Below are 10,067 nucleotides of genomic sequence, written 5' to 3'. Positions count from 1 at the left end.
CCTATATCCCTAATAAGTGCCTATTGAGTTGAGTTGATCCAGAGGAAGGCAAAAAAAAACTCATACTAGAGGTAAAAATTCCTTCCCGACTCCAAATATGGCAGTCAGAATAAAGTTCTGTCCACATAAATCTAGAATACATAACCAGTAATGTTATTACTCTCCAAAAATGCATCCAGACCCTTTTTGAACTCTATTACAGAGTTCACCATGACCACCTCCCCCGGGAGAGAATTCCACAGTCTCACTGCTCTTACAGTAAAGAACCCCCGCCTGTGCTAGTTTAGAAACCTTCTTTCTTCTAGACGTAGAGGATGCCCCCTTGTTATAGATACAGTCCTGGGTATGAATAGATCATGGGAGAGATCTCTGTACTGCCCCCTGATATATTTATACATAGTTATTAGGTCTCCCCTAAGCCTTCTTTTTTCAAAACTAAATAACCCTAATTCTGATAATCTTTCTGGGTACTGTAGTCCTCCCATTCCCTGTATTACTCTGGTTGCCCGACTTTGAACCCTCTCCAGCTCCACTATATCTTTCTTGTACACTGGTGCCCAGTACTGTAAACAGTATTCTATGTGTGGTCTGACTAGTGACTTGTACAGCGGTAGAATTATTTCCTTGTCGTGGGCATCTATGCCCCAATTGATGCACCCCATGATTTTATTGGCCTTGGCAGCAGCTGCCAGACACTGGTCACTACAGCTAAATTTACTGTTAACTAAGACTCCTAAATCCTTTTCCATGTCAGTCGTCCCAAGTGTTCTCCCATTTAATACATAATCCATAGTTACATAGTTACATAGTTAGTATGGTTGAAAAAAGACATACGTCCATCAAGTCCAACCAGGGAATTGAAGGGAGATAAGGGAAAGGGATGTAGTTTTATAATTCTGCATAAGCATTAATGTTATTTTTCCTCCTCATGTGCATTACCTTACATTTATCAGTGTTGAACCTCATCTGCCACTTCCCAGCCCAAACCTCCAACCTATCCAGATCCATTTGTAACAGTTCCATCCTCTATTGTGTTTACCGCTTTACAGAGTTTAGTGTCATCTGCAAAGATTGCTACTTTACTATTCAACCCCTCTGCAAGGTCATTAATAAATATATTAAATAGGAAAGGACCCAAGACGGACCCCTGTGGTACCCCACTAGTAACAGTCACCCAATCAGAATAAGTACCATTAATAACCACCCTCTGTTTCCTATCATTGAGCCAGTTACTTACCCACTTGCACACATTCTCCCCCAGCCCGAACCTTCTCATTTTATGCACCAACCTTTTATGTGGAACCGTATCAAATGCTTTGGAAAAATCCAGATATACAACATCCAGCGATTGCCCCTATTCCAGTCTGGAGCTCACCTCCTCGTAAAAGCTGATCTGGTTAGTTTGACAGGACCGATCCCTCATAAATCCATGCTGATACGGGGTCATACATTTATTTTTATCAAGATATTCCAAAATAGCATCTCTTAGGAAACCCTCAAACAATTTACACACAACCGAGGTTAAACTAACAGGTCTATAATTCCCGGGGTCACCTTTTGACCCCTTCTTAAATATTGGCACCGCATTTGCCATGCGCCAGTCCTGGGGAACAGTCCCTGTCCCTAAAGATATAGAGTCACTAAAGATAAGACTAGCAACGTAAAAATTATGTTACAAATTAAAATGCACCAGAATAATCCTTTTGCATAAATCTGTACAAAATTGCAGTAGAATAATGAAACAATCTTTGCTGCCCTGGGCTATAGGTTTGAAGATGCAGCATAAGCTATAAAGATACAGACGGTGCAATAACCGCGGCAGTTGATTGTTGTTGAGTAATGTATTAACCAGATAGTCTAAGCACACTAAGTATCATTGTAAAGGCAGATTATATTGCCTGTTGGTAACATATGATACATATAGCAAAGTCTATATCGAAGCTAGGTGAGCTTAGCGGCAGGTGTAAATAAAATTGGACACGGTTAGTATGGATGCAGTGCACTAGTCAACAGTACCGCTCTCTCGAATGACCATCTTTAAGCAATCCCTTAGAGTGCTATGAAGAGGGCTGTTGTGATCCTTTCAGCGCTCAGATATTGGAATCTATACTGTACACAGGCTTCTGCTGTTGCCGGGCAGCTTACCACATAGATGAACCGAGCGTGCAGATGCTTGTATAGGAACAATGTCAGCAGCAATGATCAGATAACCAGATGACAAATCTAATGAGTTATCTGGCAATGGGCTAAAAAATAAATAAAAAGGGTGTACTAGTGTGCTGTCACCTCCTGCCACTACCATTCAGATTAACCAAGTCGGTCCTGTCCACCACTTCCTGATATCCATGTAAAAACAAGAAAGGGACCTGCATCACAAAAGAAACCACCTTAGACAGCTATATCTCTGTTATGGTTCTTATGGATAACAACTTAACACCTATATAGTACACAGCAAAGTCTGTAACTGCAGCTGTGGAAGAGGCTGAAACACCACAGAAATCAGTGCTGACAACAAAATCACACAAAAATTATCCATGGAAATCAAATTTATCAACCCATGGAGGTCTGGATATGGAGTCACACTCAAAATCAAAGTGGAAAACCCCATTACAGGCTGATCCAACTTTGATGTAATGTCCTTAAAACAAGTCAAAATGAGGCTCAGTAGTGTGTGTGGCCTCAACATGCCCGTATGACCTTCCTACAATGCCTGGGCATGCTCCTGATGAGGTGGCGGATGGTCTCCTGAGGGATGTCCTCTCAGACCTGGACTAAAGCATCCGCCAACTCCTGGACAGTCTATGGTGCAGTGTGGCATTGGTGGATGGAGCGAGACATGATGTCCCAGATGTGCTCAATCGGATTCAGGTCTGGGGAACGGTCGGGCCAGTCCATAGCATCAATGACTTCCTCTAGCAGAAACTGCTGACACACTCCAGCCACATGAGGTATATATAGCATCGTCTTGCATTAGGAGGAACCCAAGGCCAACCGCACCAGCATATGGTCTCACAATGGGTCTGAGGAGCTCATCTCGGTACCTAATTGCAGTCAGGCTACCTCTGGTAAGCACATAGAGGGCTGTGCGGCCCCTCAAAGAAATGCCACCCCACACCATTACTGACCCACCGTCAAACTGGTCATACTGGAGTATGTTGCAGGCAGTAGAAGGTTTTCCCTGGCGTCTCCAGTCTCAATGGGAACCTGCTTTCATCTGTGAAGATCACGTGGCACCAGTGGTCAATTTGCCAATCTTGGTGTTCTCTGGCAAATGCCAAATGTCCTGCACGGTGTTGGGCTGTAAGCACAACCCCCACCTGTGGATGTTGGGCCCTCATACCACCCTCATGGAGTCTGTTTCTGACCGTTTGAGTGGACACATTTGTGGCCTGCTGGAGGTCATTTTGCAGGGCTCTGGCAGTGCTCCTCCTGCTCCTCCTTGCACAAAGGTGGAGATCCTGTTGCTGTGTTGTTGCCCTCCTATGGCCTCCTCCACATCTCCTGATGTACTGGCCTGTCTCCTGGTAGTGCTCCCTTGCTCTGGACACTATGCTGACAGACACAGCAAACCTTCTTACCACCGCTCGCATTGATGTGCCATCCTGGATGAGCTGTACTACCTGAGCCACTTGTGTGGGTTGTAGACTCTGTCTCATGCTACCACTAGAGTGAAAGCACCACCAGCATTCAAAAGTGACCAAAACATCAGCCAGGAAGCATAGGAACTGAGAAGTGGTCTGTGTTCACCACCTGCAGACCCACTCCTTTATTGAGGGCGTCTTTTTAATTGCCTATAATTTCCACCTGTTGTCTGTTCCATTTGCACCACAGCATGTGAAATTGATTGTCAATCAGTGTTGCTTCCTGAGTGGACAGTGTGATTTCACAGAAGTGTGATTGACTTCGAGTTACATTGTGTTGTTTAAGTGCTCCTTTTATTTATTTTTTGGGCAGTGTATATCTGAAGGAAGACAGAAATGTAGCACTCACCATTTGGTTGTTTTTTCAGTTTTTTCATTACAAAGATTCAGATTTGTGCAGGGGAGAGATAATCAGACAGGTGCAGGAATGTGCAAAGGTGACGGCAGTTTTGTGCTGCAAAAAGCTTTTATTAGGTCTCGGAGTCCTGTGTGTCCCGTTATCTTTACATGTCCCTCACCTGTCTGACTATCTCTACACTGCACAAGTCCAAATCTTTGTAGTGAAATAATATATTGGTGGTGCTCAGCTAATATTTTGTCATTTCTTATATTGTCCAAGTGTAGAAGAAAAAGCATCAATTCGCCATATATCCTTCTGAGAGTTTATTTATGAAAGTGCAGACAATAATAAAACACACACTGCTTACCATGAGCTGGGACACTACAGTGCTGTGTGCAGTGTGTACAGGTGACAGCTGTTTCGTACCTTGATTCTGCTTCTACAGACCTTCATGTAAAAGCACAATCGAGTCACTAAAGAGTTGTCACCTAAACACACAGCACTGAAGCCTCCCAGCTTATGATGAGCAGAGAATAGTCTGTGTTTTATCACTGTCTGCATGTTCATGAACGCTCAGAACGACATATGATGAGTTGTGGCTTTCTCTTCTACAAGTCTATTTTAACCAGGCACTATGACTGTTCTGTGGCAAAGTGACCCCAAACACAACACTGTGGGGGAGATTTATCAAAACCTGTCCAGAGGAATAGTTGCTGAGTTGCCCATAGCAACCAATCAGATTGCTTCTTTCATTTTTGAAAGGGCCTCTGAAGAATGAAAGACTCAATCTGATTGTCTTACTATGGGCAACTAGGCAACTTTTCCTCTTGACAGGTGTTGAAAAATCTTCCCCTCTGTGTTCTTTCACCTTTCTGTAATAGCCAGCATTTACTTTTTCAGCAACTTGTGCTACAGTAGCTCTTCATGGAATAGAAACAAAATGGCTATCCTTTGCTTCTTGCACTTCTAGGGTTCCCATGGCTCTCTTACCTGTTTAACAGTTGTCCTTACTTGGACCACTTTTGGTAGGCACTAACACTGCACATGAGAAACACCCATTTTAAAGATATTCTGACCCTGCTCTGTTAAGCCATGACTTTTGGCCCTAACACTTATATGTTTTTTTTTTTTTTTTGCTTCCAACACAGCAACTTAAAAAATTGACTATTTATTTGCTGCCTTAAACAGACGTAGTGGCCGCCAATATGGTGGGGACATGTAATTGTGTTTCCACAGAATGTATGTACACCCTGCTCTTGTAGATACTGAGCAGCAATGCATACTGTAAAGTACATCAGTTTCTTAGTGAGCGGCAATGCATACAGTATTTTATGCATCACTGCGCCATCACTGGGCCAGGTTTACGTACTGTATGCATCACTGCTAACCTCACAGCCACCAGCCGGCTGTACTTCAAAGAGACACAGTGTACCAGTGCAGTGTTTTGCCTTCATGTCCTGCTGTCACACTGTTGTCATTTGCTAGTATATATTTCACTATTCAAAAAGTGGTTCATTGTGGTAATCAAGAGATTTATTCTAGTTGCCAGAATTGAAGTCAAGATGTCAGGTATTATTATTATTTTTTAGATAAGGAATATTGGTTTCTACTTCATAGGATTAATAAAACACACAAAGATAGATAGAGATTAATATGTATATACATGTATAACTATAGTGTTAAATGTTTTAAATGTAATCATATTGCTACAGTTTGTAAAGTTCTTGTGTTTATTTGTTCAAAAGTAACAAGGAGCCTGAATAGATCTGGCCAGTTCTACAGTTTATATATTAAAATAAAGATAGAGATTAGCAATTATATTACTTTAATTGCCACAGCTGGTTTCTTTTAGCTTCTCAGATCACTGCTTAATATAAATAATTTCATAATGGATACTTAGTTTATCACCGACAAGGGGTCATATGTATGATAATTGGGTTCCTTGGTGAAGTCTGATTATTTTTGTGCCTGGCAGACAAATACTAATCCTTTTGGCAAGTGTCTTTAGTAAACAAAACTTTTAGGTTTAAATTATGTTTTATGACTGTGGGCTGCAAAGTGATTTTATAAGCATCAACTAATGGAGTAGTTTCATGGGTAGATATTGTATTTCCACAACTACATTTCGCTATTGCAAGCGAAAATCTATCTGCAATAGGCAATGTTTTCTGAACTTTGGCAAACCTTTTAGGAAGGACCTGGCCAGCAGAAACATTCTCCTGCACAGCTGGACAAGGAAAAGTGAGACAGGGATTATACTGAAGGAATTAAAAGTGTTGGTTGTCCTCGAACAGGCCAAATGTATCCGTAAAATGTCAAGAATCATTTAGGGATATCTTAAACAATGTGGAGGAAGGACTGCACAGGTAAAACGGTTCACTGCTTAGTGAATGCCGACAACTTCTCAGACATTTCAGTGCTAAGAAAACTCAAGAAAATGATCACCATATTTCTCATTCTTTATTTTTCCACTAAATGTTTGAAAGTGAAAATGAAATGCATTATTGAAGTCAATTTTACTTTGATGGAAAAACTTCTATTATGCCTTCTATGTTGCCAGGGAGCACAGAAACACCATGTAAAAAGACCAAAGGTTTTAACTTTTCTTAAAGTTTTGGATGATCCTTCATAAACTATTTTGTTCCATGCCCAGAAACAACGGCCACATCACCACTTTTTCATGAGTTTTTTCACCAAAAAGCTAAATGCTGGTGCTTTGATATTTCTGTAAGATGACTTTAAAGTTCAGTGGTAATATGACCTCAAGCTTATACATTTTTATAGTTTCTTACATGGTCTTAGAATTGACCTCAAACTAGCAAACAATAATTTACAATATTTACATGATACTGACAGGAATACTTCTGCTTCACCTGTCTAAATATATATCGCCAAAAAATGTGGAGTATGAAAAGGCAACATTGTGTCTCATTTAATCAGATCTTATACAAATGTGTCAGTACTAGATTGATTTGAAAACTATGCTGACTTTTGCTTTCTATTGGACATGTTCCTTTCTTACTTTGACTTAAAAAATACAACAAAAACTTCCACAAAAACTGCAAGTTTCCAGCCTAAGCCTGCAGTAAACATTTTTTAATACGTTTGGAAATACAGAAGTTCTGTATGGACTCGGGGTGCTTTCAAAATGTAAAAAAATTAACCATACTCACTTGCACCAGTCCCCCATCACAGCTGTTCAAACATCTCCCAGTGGCTGCTGCTTCCTGTTTCCTGTGACATTTTGTTCCTGCAGGAAATTCCGGGTTGGCCAATCATTGGTGTGCAATACTATACCATAAGCTGCCTCTCCATGCTACATAGACTTAATTGGGGTCTTTTTTGGCTGCAAAAGGCACAATGCAATTTCACAACAATGTCACCAATGAAATTCAGAAGCTTGGCAAATTTCATGCAGTCTAGTAGACTGCAAAGTAAGCACTACTTTACTATTAAAGGGAACCTGTCAGTGATTTCATGTTGTCTGAACCACAAGTTGCATGAAACTTAAACAGACTTTATTAACAAAACAAGTTGTGACTTATTCTGAATCTTTTTGGCGTTTTAGAAAAAGCATAGGTTTAACTCCGCTGGGAACAGAATAAAGGAGTCTGAGTTTTATGCTGCCTGAGGTTCATGCAGCATGAAATTACTGATATTACCTTTTATAATAATATTACCTTTAATAATAAAGTAGTGCTTCACATGGTCTACTAGAGTGTATGTAAGTTACCAAGCTTCTGCTGCCCCCTCCCTCAAGTATACTGTGCAGCTGCTTTCCTCCACGTCAGCTTAAAGAGTACCTGTCATGAAACCAATTCTAAACTACCCTCTACCTTGTTCCCTAATTACACAAAAAAATTTTAAGAGCTTTAAAAAGCTCTATTTCTTACCTATCTTCTTGCTCACATAGTGTGAGCTGCTGGCAGGAAGATGTGGGCATGCCCTAGCTGGCGCTATGTCACTGAAGCTGCTGGGGGACTGCTTCCGCCTTCACTTCACGCTTTTTGGTGAATGAGGTGGGCTTGTTAGCGCCATGTTGAGTCTTGTAAGTGGAGGAGACTGACGAGGAGCAGTGGAGGAAGAAGCTTCAGGCCGGCTGGGAGAAGGTGAGATCACCTGGATATGAGGGAGATCCTCTGTGCTGCTGTGAGCATGTTGCATAGTTTCTATTGTGCTTTCCGCAAACTTCTTCCACAGCTGTCTGTCAACTGATAGGCTGCAACGTCTGGAGGTCCATAGTCTGCAGTCCACTTTACAAAGTAAACAAATATAAAATAAAATAATGCCCCAGCCTGCCGGCCATGTCGGGTTCTGCTGCAGGCACATTGCTTGCTCCCACCTGTCTGATTGACAGGCAGGGAGCTGCGCTGTACTTGTCAGTGTCCCGGCTGCACTGAGAGTTCAGACATGTAGGGAGACCCCAAGTGGTCAGTTTTTAAAAGTAAAATGAAATGTCACGATCACACCCTATCGGTCCAGCTAAGACGCTAGAGAGAGTGTGATGGTGCAAGGGTTAAAGCCGCCAGACCTCTGGGTATCCACTGCTAGTCCCAGCAAGTCACCAAATTAACCCTTAGATAAACGTGTTTTACCAGAGCCTCCTTCAGAAAGGTGAGCTCATATATTTTGAGATCAAAGACCAGAGCTGATTAATTAAACATTTAATCTGATAAAAGGTATCACAGTGCTGACTATATAAAAATACAGAAACAAATGACATACAGTTACATAAATATATAAAAGAGTTTAGCAAGGCAAGTTAAGAAAACAAAAGATGAAGTTCTTACAGCATGATGATATAGCAGTCCATGAGAGAGCTGTTCTTAGGATGGTCAGGTCAGCTTGTGGCCCAGCTTTTAAGAACCAACTTTTAGTCTAGCATTGTTTAAATATCATATCTGCTTTCTTGGGAGGGAGGCTCCATTCCCCCCCCCCCCTCCCCTCTGATCCCACCAGGGGGGCATCTCTGTCTCTGGCCCTCTTATCTGGTTGATTATATGATGGGACCAGAGTGCATGACTTCCTGCTGCTTCAAAAAGAGCCTCTGACTTCAAAGGAGATGTAAACAAACAGCCAGACACCCAATAAAATGCAATACACAAAACACAGTCTGAATGACCTCTCACCCATGTCTTGGATGATCCATCACACACAGTTATAATTATAATACACATATAGGATTTTAATAATTAGGCCTTGGGCCTGACACCTCCCCCTTAAGATGGGGACAGAGAGATCTTGCCTGCCAGGCTGATAGATCTGTCTCCATTAACCGTCTATTTCTTTTCTTGACACCACAGGCCCTGCATTCCCAGGCAAAGATGGCACTGAAGGGGCCTAGTACCTGATTAAGCTGCCTCCTCCTTTCATCTGAGAGCTGTAGATTGATCTCCACATCCTGAAGGGATCCCTGGCTCTTAGCTTCCTCCACTAGGTCTAGTAGGGGATCACTACCCAGCCCTTCCTCTGGTGCACTACATACACTGAGTACCACCTTCTCAGGGTCATAGTATGCCATATTAATGTGGTACTGTCTCTGCCTCTGACCTTTCTCATCAAGGGCAACTACATATGTGGTGGGTTCTAGGCGCTGCAGAATGGGGAATGGACCCTCCCAGGCAGCCTGCAACTTATTCTGCCTGATGGGGTTCAGAACCATTCCCTTCTGTCCCACTTCATAGACCCGGTCCCTTGCATTGTGATCATACTAGTGTTGAGCGGCATAGGCCATATTCGAATTCGCGAATATTCGCGAATATATGGACGAATATTCGTCATATTCGCGAATATTCGCATATTCGTAATATTCTCGTTTTATTTTCGCATATGTGAATATTCGCGTGTGCGAAAATTAACATATGCGAAAATTGGCATATGCAAACATTTGCATAAACGAAAATTCACATATGCGAAAATTAGCATATTCACATTTTCGCATATGCGAAAATTCGCGCACCGGTCTCACACAGTAGTATTAGAGCCTTCTTACACCACATAAGCTGGAAGCAGAGAGGGATGATCACTGTGATGTGTACTGTGAAAAAAAAAAAAAAAACGAATATTCGTAATTACGAATATATAGC

The sequence above is a fragment of the Hyla sarda genome, chromosome 3 (genome assembly GCF_029499605.1).
Source record: "Hyla sarda isolate aHylSar1 chromosome 3, aHylSar1.hap1, whole genome shotgun sequence".
NCBI lineage: Eukaryota > Metazoa > Chordata > Amphibia > Anura > Hylidae > Hyla > Hyla sarda.
Note: the sequence above shows the minus strand (reverse complement) of the source record.